Source organism: Pristis pectinata, chromosome 11 (genome assembly GCF_009764475.1).
Source record: "Pristis pectinata isolate sPriPec2 chromosome 11, sPriPec2.1.pri, whole genome shotgun sequence".
Taxonomy (NCBI): domain Eukaryota; kingdom Metazoa; phylum Chordata; class Chondrichthyes; order Rhinopristiformes; family Pristidae; genus Pristis; species Pristis pectinata.
Window position 1 is genome coordinate 73,898,598 of NC_067415.1, and position 12,767 is coordinate 73,911,364.

Below are 12,767 nucleotides of genomic sequence, written 5' to 3' on the forward strand. Positions count from 1 at the left end.
CAGAAGATATGGGATCCTGAAGGCAAATATCACCAGGCTCAAGGACAGCTTCTATCCCACTGTTATAAGATTATTCAACGGTTCCCTTATGCGATAAGATGGACTCTTGACCTCATAATCTACCTTGTTATGACCTTGCACCTTATTGTCTACCTGCACTGCACTTCCTCTGCAGCTGTGACACTTCATTCTGTATTCTGTTATTGTTTTACCCAGTACTACCTCAATGCACTGTGTAATGAATTGATCAGTACGATCGGTATGCAAGACAAGTTTTTCAATGTACCTTGGTACAAGTCACAATAATAAACCAATTCCAATACCAATTGTCCTTCCATCTGCCTTACACTTTCCCATTGTCACTGATTCAGTGCTGTAGCCAATCAATGATTCTTTCAATAATCATTCATTGGATCCTGTAAATTCATTTCCTCATGTTCGTCAACAAGTGAGAAGCCTGCTTCCTAACCACCATCCAAAAATGGGCAAGTTGATAATTGTTAATTGGTTTATTATTGTCACATGTAGAGGTACAGTGAAAAACTTTGTTTTGCATGTTATCCATACAGAACATTTTACCACATCAGTACATCGAGATAGTACAAGGGAAAAACAATAACAGAATGTAGAATATAGTTTTGCAGTTACAGTGAAAGTGCAGTGCAGGCAGACAATAAGGCGCAAGGCCACGATGAAGTAGATTGTGAGGTCAAGAGTCCATCTCATCGTCCAAGGGGACCATTCAGTAGTGTTATAACAGTGGGATAGAAGCTATCCTTGTGCCTGGTGGTACATGCTTTCAGGTTTTTGTATTTTCTGTCTGATGGGAGAGGGGAGAAGAGAGAATATCCAGGGTAGTTGAGGTCTTTGATTATGTTGGCTGCTTTACCGAGGCAGTGAGAAGTGTAGACAGGGTCCATGGAGGGAAGGCTGGTTTCCGTGATGCACTGGGCTGTGTCCAGAACTCTCTGCAGTTTCTTGCGGTCCCAGCAGAGCAGTTGCCATACCAGGTCATGATGCATCTGAAAAGGATGCTTTCTATGGTGCATCTACAAAGGGAAATAACATGTAAGTGATGCAAATAAAGAATAGAAACTAAAAAAATCCTCAGGTCTCCCCCTCCCCCCCACATCCATATTCTTGTGCAACTACAAAGACTAATCTTTTCCTTAAGTCTTCTAAAAAAGCTGCAACCTCTGTATCTCGAGGTAGGCTGTTCAGATGCTCCTGGCCAAAATCATTGTGTTTTGGAATGTAAGGGCCTTGTCAACCAGCACCTGCACAGCAGAAGATACAGGTATAGGGGAGATGAGGCAGCATGTGGGCTACTGTCAAAGTGGGTTCCTGATTCCTGAAAGACCAACATAATTAAGGTTGCAGACATGGCATTCAGTGTCAGAATGGTGGTTTCAATGGAATAATTTGATTGAACGAAGGGTGGCATGGTGGTGTAGCGGTTAGCATAATACTATTACAGTGCCAGCGACCGGGGTTCAATTCCCACTGCTGTCTGTAAGAAACTTGTACATTCGCCACATGTCTACATGGGTTTCCTCCGGGTGCTCCAGTTTCCTCCCACATTCCAAAGACGTACAGGTTAGGAGCTGTGGGCAGGCTATGTTGGTGCCGGAAGAGTGGCGACACTTGCGGGCTGCCCCCAGTGCATTCCCAGTAACGCAAAAAGATGCATCTCACTGTGTGTTTCAATGTACGTATGACTAATAAATAAATACCTTAAGTACATTGTATGAGACTGGCCATTCCATCTATCAGAAGATACCATTTGAGTAGCCCGTGACATCAAAAACTTGATGCCTGGGGTGCAGTCCCCCAAACTTCATGAACTCCATGTTGAGGGATGGTTGCTGCATCACACATTCTCTGTGGTCCTCCAAAGTTTGCCCTCCTCATGGATAACCTTTGACGTGCTTGCATCCAGCGCTTGGAGACGGTTGTGAACTCTGATGCCAGTGATCCACAACTATCCGTCATCTGCTCTTATTCATGTTGAAGCAGGGGTCATTCGCTGGAAACCCAAGAATCTGCCTTATTGGTCCCTCGGAATTTTAACTGAGGTGATGCATAGTCTGTGTGTCCTGTGATGGTTCACCCAGTGGAGAAGACGGTTCCCATATAACTGAAGCCTGGTGAAAGTGACTAAGTGCTGTCTAATATATGAGATGTTTTCATTTATTGGTATTGGTATTTGTTTATTATTGTCACTTGTACCGAGGTACAGTGAAAAACTTGTCTTACATACCGATCGTACAGATCAATTCATTACACAGTACAGTTACATTGAGTTAGTACAGGGTGCATTGAGGTTGTACAGGTAAAAACAATAACAATATAGAGTAAAGTGTCACAGCTACAGAGAAAGTGCAGTGCAATAAGGTGCAAGGTCACAACAAGGCAGATCGTGAGGAAAAATTGTGTCTCCTCGTAATTCAATGAACAAAACAAAGCAGGAAAGGTGCTTACAGTAACGCGTTGATACGGCTATGCATATAAATCCCTCACTCTACCTTCTGAGCCTACAATAACATGTCGCTCCATCCAACAGCCCCACCTCTGTCTCTGGTACTTCCTTTTGTGGAATTGACATCTTCATGACTCATTGGGTGCGTCCTCTTTGTTCTCTTCCTCTTGGGGTTTTCTTTGCTTCCTTCTCCTGCAAGACAAAAAGAATATTGATGTGAGACTATAATAGCATGAATCCAATTAAGTTGATGGGGTGCATTTGTTGCCTGTGATAATGAGGCATAAAATTGCATGAGGGTCAGGGTGAGTGGCCATGGCAGTTGGATTGAAATACATTGGAGGAAATGAATTCAATGACAACACCGGGAGTGATATGTTAATGTTGGCTAGGAAGGTAGAGTGAATGATTTATATGGAGATCAATATCACTGTGTTACTGTAAGCACCTTCCCTGCTTTGCTTCAGCCATTGAACTACTTTATGCAGTGTGGAACAACACCACTGCACCTGAGATTCTTGACACCTCCTTCCGTACCTACTTTGATTTATCAGCATTCTTCCAGCCCCCATTGTCCAGGAAAAGTATCTCCCTTTGGCTCCTCACAGCCTTTGTAGCTTTTTGAAGGAGGAATCCATGCACAGTGACCAATCTTCACCCATTTCAACAGCACCCTACCATATTCATTTCTCTCTCAGCCATCTCCAACTCCTTTTGCTTTCAAGTTTGAATGAACTATTTAAACAATGTACAACATAGGGAGCCACATTCTCTTTATCCCAGTTAGACGGGAAGCCTGGGAAGTAAATTATAATGAGCTGGCTGAGTTAAAAACTCACAGAGAAATAGCAAATGTATTGTCATGTTTCCCTTTTGTTTTTGGACTCACTACAACTCGTTCACCTGCGCATTAAAATCCAGCTCTGTGATTGTACATGAAACAAGGTAACAAACAAAGCAATATTAAATAATAAGGAGGAAGTTCCATGTACTTGGAAATACCCTCAAGGATTTACTGCAGCTGTAGAGCAATAAGGTGAAAATTGTGTCCTCTAATTCTACTTCACAACATTTTTACTGTCGCAGTATATTTTAGCATTTATCCTGCTGGTTCTTTGATCTCCAGTGAGACTCTGGAAACATATTTTAACAGGAATGACTAAGAAATTTGCTGTATTTCCATATCACAAAACGACTTTGACAGCGAAACAACAACCTTTCATTTTCCAACAGATGAATCTGCCTTTGCATGCTGAAGGAATATCAGATGCCGTTTTCTAATGTGTCTTGGGATTGTCACATGACAACATTCATCACCGTGGTGACATACCCTCAGTGAAAATGAAAGGACATTAGCTGATCATTTTTTTTCCCCTGAAGTGTTGTGAGTAAGGATGGGAAGCTCTTGCTACTGAATAAATATTTGTGTACAGTTCTGATGAAGGGTTTGCAAACAAGTGGTTAGTTTGTGTTTTCTCTTTACAGGACCAGTTATATCAGCTGTGTATTGTCATAATTTTCTATTTCATTTCAGATTTTGAACACACAAAAATTCTTCTTCTTATGCCTCTTCCTTTGGTTGCTTCCTGTGGACTTTAATTTTGATTGAGTGTCATACTATCTGCTCGTCTCATCTGGCTTACTGATAGCAGTTCCTATCAGCGTGAGGACACCTTGGTCTTCTATATATGCGCAGTCAAACATGTAAGTTTGAGATGTGCTGAAGAGTCATATGTTGACATATCTGACTGCTCTCTTGACCAATGAGTTCACTATTAACCCCAGAGTCAAGCAGTGATTGGCTGATGAGAAGGTCTGACGCATTTTGCGTCCAGCCCTCAGTTGAATGGTGAATCCACTTATAGGAATAGGAGCGTCTATCCTACGGAGAAAGATGAATACAGTAAACACTTTACTTTGGTTACTTTTTTATTGTAATGTTTTTTGATGTTTTAATTAATTTTAAGATTGTTTAACAATTTTAACTCTTTTAAATTGTTGTGAATCGCCAGCGAGCTGAGAGAAGCTGTCAGAGTGTTCCAGAGGCTGGGGCTCAGGGTATGCTGTTCCAAGCCTGCAGCTATCTGGGGCCCACTCCACCTCAACAGACACCTGTCAGATATGGGGACTCAGTTTATCCAGTAATCTGCATCTGAAAAACATAAGCCCTGGCAGCAGCCTGATTCAAGACATTCTGGCATTACTCTCCCAAACAGTTATAATATTGCTGACATTTTCAATTTAAAGCAACAGCAAGATAAACTCCTATATTAAAAAAAATGGCATGACAATCTAAACTCTATTGCCATAAAGTGAGAAAACTACACTTTTTTGTCATTGCTCATTTTTTGGTTTCACTGTATCTCAGCAACTGTAACTCAAGGTACATAAGGCCCAAGGGGTTAAAATTTGTGTGCAATTGCATGGATTAAACATCTATTTTCTCAGTGGTGGCTCTCAGAAGCAGACCTACAATGTGCAGTTTCTACTATTTTGCATGTTTAACGCAGGTAATCGAGCAGTAATTTTAACTTTGCTTCTCAGTGAATCACTATCTTTCAGGTGAGATATTAAATCAAGGCTATACACCTGCTGAAGAGGATGTAGAAAAGGCATAACACTATCTCCATATGCTATGGCTGATCGTTATCTGTCAAGCATACTTCAACGTTCATTACAACAAATTGATTTTTTTATGCTATGTTGCATTGACCAGAAAAATGACTTAATAGGAAGTAAATTGAGAATCCTGAGGCTGTGAAGATGAGTCTTTCTTTTCATGATTAAGTAAACACAAAGTGTATCAACAACAAAAAAACAGGCTTTATAAACCAATTTATTTTGTTAATATGTCATGTAATGCACAATTTTGGAATCCTCATGATTAAAACCTTTCAAGACATATTGTGAGATCTGATTTTGGGTTTAATTTCCTCTTGCTGTGCTTTAAGTAAATTAAACAGAAGTTAGTTGCACCTACATTGTACACAGTAACACATAATTTTATTTTGTGGGCTTCATTTGAGCTCTTGTCAGTCAGTAATAATGGAGAACAAAGCTGACGTTCTTTTTAACCAGGGTAATTAGCACACAAAATTAGCTTGCAGTAATTAAATAGAACCACAGAGGGAGCAAAGTTGAAGCATTGAGCAGGTAACCAGGTTTAAAATTGTTGAAGCAACTGAACATGAAGCAAGAACTCTTTTCAAATCTTTTTAAAATAAAATCTCAGATTTTGCAGGGAAGTATCAAAAAGTACACATGTAACTGCTGACATCTCTACATGTACCTGGCATCTACTCTGCAATATCTGTGCAAACATGCAAGGACGAAAGTTGCTATATGTTGTTACACGTTTTTTTTCAAGAATGTACTGGATCATTGTATTTCTTGGGGAGTGCTTCAGTGGAGCACAGATTTCATAGCAATTCCACAGCACTTCATTTGGAGAATTCATGCAAGCAACCTGAGTAGATCTGGTGCAGGAACAGCAACCTCATTCATTTAACTTGAGAACAATCATGATACACAAAGGAAATCTAAAGTATTATTTAAAAATATATATTTTATATCTTAATTCATTTAAACATATTGGATGTTTTAAATATTTTAACTTGATATAATTTGTTTTATTTTTACTTCTTAAAAAATGTTGATAAAATTGTTCAAATATGCTTTAATAGTTTCTGAAACTATTAAAGCATATTTGATGGTTTAGTCAGCTGTTTACATTAGGGTATAGTTTACCTGGCTGTCCATGATTTTTTTTCAGTTGTTTTACGGTCAGGATTTGTTTGGGATCTCTCAACCAAGAAGGTCTTTGAAAGGTCTCTGGTGGGAGGGACCCAACAGTTAGGATCGTGGTAGTATGAAAGTGCAAGTTGACACTAGGTGATCTGAACAATGTAGGTGTGAACTATTTTCATAGATCCCAGTAATGAACAGTGTAAGTTAGGTGGAGACAATCAGAGAATTAATCAGTGAGACAAGATTCTTTTCCTACTGCCTCCAATGAAGCAGCATAATGGGATGAAATAAACTGGATCTGACTTGCCTTCAGGACTCAAAACCTATTTTTTAATCTGATACAGATGCATAGGTGAATACCGAAGAGATGTACTCCCAACCCCAATTCCCAGAGAAGTCTTGGCAGGCTTTGACAAAAGGAAAAGCTGTGTTTAGGGCATTGGTGGCTGTCAAAATCATCAGTTGAACAACTTTGAGTGTCTTTGTCACTCAGAGACATTTAAAAACTATTAAAGCACAGAAAATAATTTTATTTTTTAATATAAATAAGCATTGACAATCAAGTGCAACAAAGCAATAACCAATCAATAAAAACATTTAGCTCAAGTACTTTTTCATAATAACTTGTCTTCCCTATTCTCTTGAATAGGAATCTCCACAATCATGGCTTGGTATGGCCGTTACTTTGCCCAAGACTGCCAAAAATTGCAGGGAGTTGTGGACATAGCTCAGTCCATCACAAAAAACAGCCTCCCCTCCATTGACTCAGTCTCCATTTCCCGCTGCCTTGAGAAAGCAGCCAGCATATCAAAGAACACTCCCTCCCCCCCCAGTCATTCTCTCTTCTCCCCCCTTCCACCGGGCAGAAAATACAAAAGCTTGAAAACGTGCACAACCAAGCTCAAGGACTACTTCTATTCCTCTTTTAAAAGACTCTTGAATGGTCTTTTTGTATGATAAAGACGAACTCTTGATCTCTCAATCTACTGTATCATGGCGCTTGTACCTTATTTGTCTACCTGCACTGCACTTGCTCTGTAACAGGAACTGTAATACAAAATTCTGCATTCTGTTACTGTTTTTCCCTTTGTGCTACCTTGATGTGCTTATGTTTTTGGAATTATCTGTATGGATGGCATGCAAAACAAGGTTTTACACTGTATCTCACATGTGACAATAATGAAGCAATTATCAATCCTACACTAGCTCTGTTTGGGAATGCCAGTAAGACTGGACTGTGTAGATGGACACCACATGGAGCTCAGCAAACAAGTGATCTGACTATTGTTGCAGCCTCTGTCTCTCGCCTGGGAATTTTTAGAATGGGAGGGGCTAAACGACTGGCGATTCCCTTCAGAACCATTAACCACAGCGCACACAATCCGGTGCACAGTATGTCGTGGTACTTTCATGTGGCCAATTAACTGTGTTAAGTGATGATTGAACACAGTGAATTTTTTTTTAAAAAACACACTCAAAAACTGTGTGAGCAGATTTGAAGGTTGCAGTAGCACAACGGGAAAGATGAGATAGATAAAAAAGCCCATATCAAACTTCGAAACGTTACTCAGGCAGAAGGCAAAACCTGTACTTTCTCTTCATACAGACAAACAGGACAACTGTATATAAAATGCAAATTTGATTTTAGTTCATGTAACAATGCTGTTGAGTTATGACAAGCATGAGTCTTTGTCCTAAATTATAAAAATATGTTCTCAAATATAAATTAGATATTTTACAATGTTATGCCAGTGGCTACTTTTTCAGAAAAAAATATGTATAGGTGTCTGTCAGCAGAAAAAAAACACTTTGGACAGAATTCCAAGAGAACACATATGATCCATTTATGATGTTTGTTTCCTTCAAAATGCTCAAACTTTCTTTGTCTACTGAAGAAACATTTTCTTTTGAACTAATCTTTTATTCTGTTCTGTGCAGTTGGCTCAGCTCAAATTCTCAAGGGTGTCAACATAAAGCAGTAATTAAGGAATAGACTGACAAGGCACATACATCCTCAGAATTTTTTTTTAAATTTCTGCCTGCAGCACCTTCAGTCTTTATTAAAACAAGGTAAATATTTTTGCACAGAATATTGTCTATGTTTAGATGACAATACCAAGATTATTTTACAGAAGAAACTCCCAGCAGTGAATGTGTCTTGGGAAATTCATACATTTTAATGGATATAAAATGAAAGGCTGCTCTCTAGACATCTATCAAGACAAATTCCCTGTAGATTCCATTCCCACAAGTACAGTAAATCACAGAAAAAAAAATCCTAAGTCTTATAACAAGCAACAATATCAATGAGAGTAAAAGTTGTTTCATTTTCTTAAGGGTGGCCACTCTGTAACATTTGCCAATAGCTAAGTAGAAACTTAAACATCTAAATTAAAAATAGATACTCATTTGGAAAGATTCAGCAGGTCAGGCAGCATCAATGGGGAGAGATATAGAGCTAATTTTACAGGTCAATAGCTTTTCAATAAAAATAAGAAAGGTAAGAAGCAAACAGATGTTAAGATGCAGGAGAGGGGAAGAAGAAACAAAAGTGAATGTTTGTGACAGGCTGGAAGGCAGGAGAGATGAAATGAGAAAAGAGATAATAATGCTAAGCGAAAGTGGGCAATAAAGACACAAGTAAAGAAATGGTCAGTCTAAGGGTAGTGCAAACAGACTCATTTCGTGAAATTACAGAAGGGAAATACCATAGATACTAAAATACTAAAATGATAACAAAAACACTGTAAATGCTCATTATCTGAAATAGTTGAAATCAACATTGAATCCAGAAGGATATAATGTGATTACTTGGAAGAGAAGGTACTGTTCCTTTAATTCATTTTGAGCTTCATTGGAACAGTGTATGATGTTGAGGACAAAAAGATGTAAGTGAAAGTAGATGAAGGCTTAACTTTGACGATGTACTTCGTCGAACTTTTTTGTGGAATTCCTTTTTTGTCTCCCTAATTCTGATTTTAAAAAACATTGAACATTCCCATAACTAACAAAAAAAAAGTGCAGATAGGGACAATATCCTCAAAGTGGTTGAACATCCAGAATTCCAATTTGAAGGTTGTGCCGCATTTAATACCATGTGGTTCCTGCTGATACAAAGCCAATAACAGGCACTAATCCAGCTGTATGGTCATCTTAGTAGTGGCTAAAAAGTTAATGAATATAGTCAACTAGTTTTTGAGAAGTAATTTACTGGCTTAGCATACAGTTGATGAAAGGTGGGTATTTTATCTGCTCCCTAAAAGACAAGGTCATATTCACTATGATACCTGATGTTCCAGGATATTTTTACATGTTTACTTACTGTATGTCTAAGAATGGTGGTCATCCCCTGTCCTAGTTTCACATTACTTCAGACCTGTTCTTTCTAGTTCTATAGTTTCACAATTGTTTATTTCAGCAGAAGGTAACAATGGATCCCCTAGGTCATGAACCATGACTGCTGTTCTAGTGTTTGTTTCCCCAGTTTTCCATTAGATAGTCTGGCTCGCACTTTAATGTGATAAAGTGGGACGTGAGTTCATAATCTAACTCATTTTGCAGTTGAGTGAAAAAGAAATAATTAACTTTTGGAATCATTCCCATGCATCATGTCTTGATCTTGTAACACGTCTTTGCTGATAAACGAAACAGCCCAGCTCTTTTGCTTAAATGTCAATTGATCCACTGCTACTGCAGTTATGTTCTGTCTCCTGGACATATACACCGTTTTGGTCAACTACTTTTGAATTTTGCCATGCCAGTGCGGATTTGCACATATTTTCCAGCTGTCACGCTGAAGAATCCACAGCCATTAAACCTGCATCAAGTTAAATCTGGTGCAAGTACCATGTACCAGCTGAGATCAACGGGGAGAAACGACAGCCAAGAGATGAGTGAGAACATGTTTTTATTCGATTGAAGTCAGCAAGTTTAAATATAATTAACTGTTTTAAGAGTATACATTTTTAGTACTTTAGCATTTTCTTAATAATTGTTATTTTTCTGAATGTCAATTTTCAGTTTTCAAAAAATCCTGGATTTTTTTTTGAGTTTTGTGAATTTTAAAGATATTCGATTTCGGTGACAGTTTTGAGAGTGTGGCAAAGGGTTTCACCAGCTTTCAAAACCATTCTGGAAGTGCAGCCTGCCATTTACGGGGGATGAGGTCCTGTGTAATGCCCATGTGCTGGCAACCAGTCTCCCATTGGAAGACTGTGCCTAGGACTACACTTAAAGAAACAAAGTTGGCAACAGGTAACTCAGGGTCAGCAAACACCTGCCCCCACAAGAAATTGAACCATGCTGACTGTTGTGGCAAACTAATGAGCATGATTATCTTTTTTCTAATTTTTTTTTCGCACTGAAGCCAAATGAGACAACACCATTCAGGCCAACCTTCTTCTTAAAGTAGATATTTGAGCAGGCATGGTGGTGTAGCGGTTAGCATCACACTATTACAGTGCCAGCAATCCGGGTTCAATTCCCGCCGCTGCCTGTAAGGAGTTTGTACATTCTCCCCGTGCGTCTGCATGGGTTTCCTCTGGGTGCTCTGGTTTCCTCCTACATTCCAAAGGTGTACGGGTTAGGAAGACGTGGGCATGCTATGTTGGCGCTGGAAGCATGGAGACATTTGCAGGCTGCCCCCAGAACACTCTACACAAAAGATGCATTTCACTGTGTGTTTCGATGTACATGTGACTAATAAAGCTATCTTATCTTATATTTCTCCTTTGTCTGTAGCTGATAGGTTGTGCTGAAACAGACCTTGTGCATATTAAGTCAATGGAACAAGCGCAGGAACACACTCACTGAGATCCTTACAGAAATTTAGCACTAGCAACCAAAGTGTTCTTTCTCCCATACTTATATCCTTATTTTTTTGTAAACAAAATATCTAACAATTCTTTACAAGCCATCCCTAGGTAAAGAACACCAGACTTATGGACACACCCACATAAGAACAAGCTCCCATAACATTATTAAATTCAAAAGTTTGATATACGTACATATGTTCGTTCCTACAAATGGCAGAACTAGTTTCTTCTCTCTCTTCATGTTTAGCAAGTATTCATTCTTATCAGTTTTATGAGTTTTCAATGCCGTTCATTACAATGTAGCAGCCAGTATAATCAAAGACCCCACCCACCCGAGTCATTCTCTCTTCTCTCCTCTTCCATCGGGTAGAAGATACAGGAGCCTGAGGGCACGTACCACCAGGCTCAAGGACAGCTTCTATCCCACTGTGATAAGACTATTGAACAATGCCCTTATACGATGAGATGGACTATGACCTCACAATCTACCTTGTTGTGACCTTGCACCTTATTGTCTACCTGCAATGCACTTTCTCTGTAGCTGTGACACTTTACTTTGTACTGTTATTGTTTTACCTGTACTACCTCAATGCACTCTGTACTACCTCAATGTAATTGCACTGTGTAATGAATTGATCTGTACGAACAGTATGCAAGACAAGTTTTTCACTGTACCTTGGTTCAAGTGACAATAATAAACCAATACCAATACTGTGGAGGTATGATTACCATATCGAGTGACTTTTGTGCATTTTGTGACTTATGGACAAAATCGACTTATGGGCTTCTGTTAAAACGGAGCCCATTAGTTAGCCAGGTGTGGCCTGTACAGGGTCTTTTTTGTGCTTTACTGCACAACGTGTCATTCCCTGGTCACAGTCCATTGAGTCTTCTGGTGATAATTGCAACAATTACAGGAGATGACAAGCAGCATGGAGGAGGCAATCTCCATACCTCCTCAGAATGGGCATGTCTTTGTGAGGGCTTGGCAATGCTCTCCTCACACAGTGGCTGCTGGTACATGAAGGCTGCTGTGGAGGCAAAGACAGAGACCACAAAAAGTCTTCTGCCCCTCTGTCCTCTCACTTGATCCAGTGTGTGACAAGCTACCAAGTAGCATCCTGATGTCATCATTGAGCAGAGAAATTCCACACATGCGAAGACTCCTCCAGTGATGTTCACCACGAGAAGCTCACAGTTCTCCACGGCTAGAGGGTGCTAAATGTCAGCAACCAGCTGCCTTTTCAAACAGAGCAGAGAGGCCACATATCTGTAGGTTCCACCCGACAGCAGCAGAGAGACAGCACATAGGGACTTGTCTCTTCTGTAGCAAAGAGACATGTTCCCCCACCACCACCTGTCACACATATTGTGAGCCAGATCCAGCAGGGACTGTGCTGAGAGCTCACTTGGACGAGAAGTATAAAGGAAGCAGGGGCAAATTCCTTTAAATTGCACCCTACTGACTTAGCTTTGGGTCTGAACGTTGAAATAATGTCACTGTATTCTGTGTCCCAGCAGATCGTTGCACCATTGTCTATCTAATCCGCTGAGAGGTTGTCCGGTATGCAAGTACACCACATTGGTTTTCCCACTCATGAGGGCACTATAGGTTCTCTGGTAGCATACCCACCCATGGCTCATGTTCAACCATCATGAACTATTGCTTCAATATGCCCTGGGCAGCAGTCTGTAATCAGCCCAGCTTGGGCAACATCTTTTCAAAG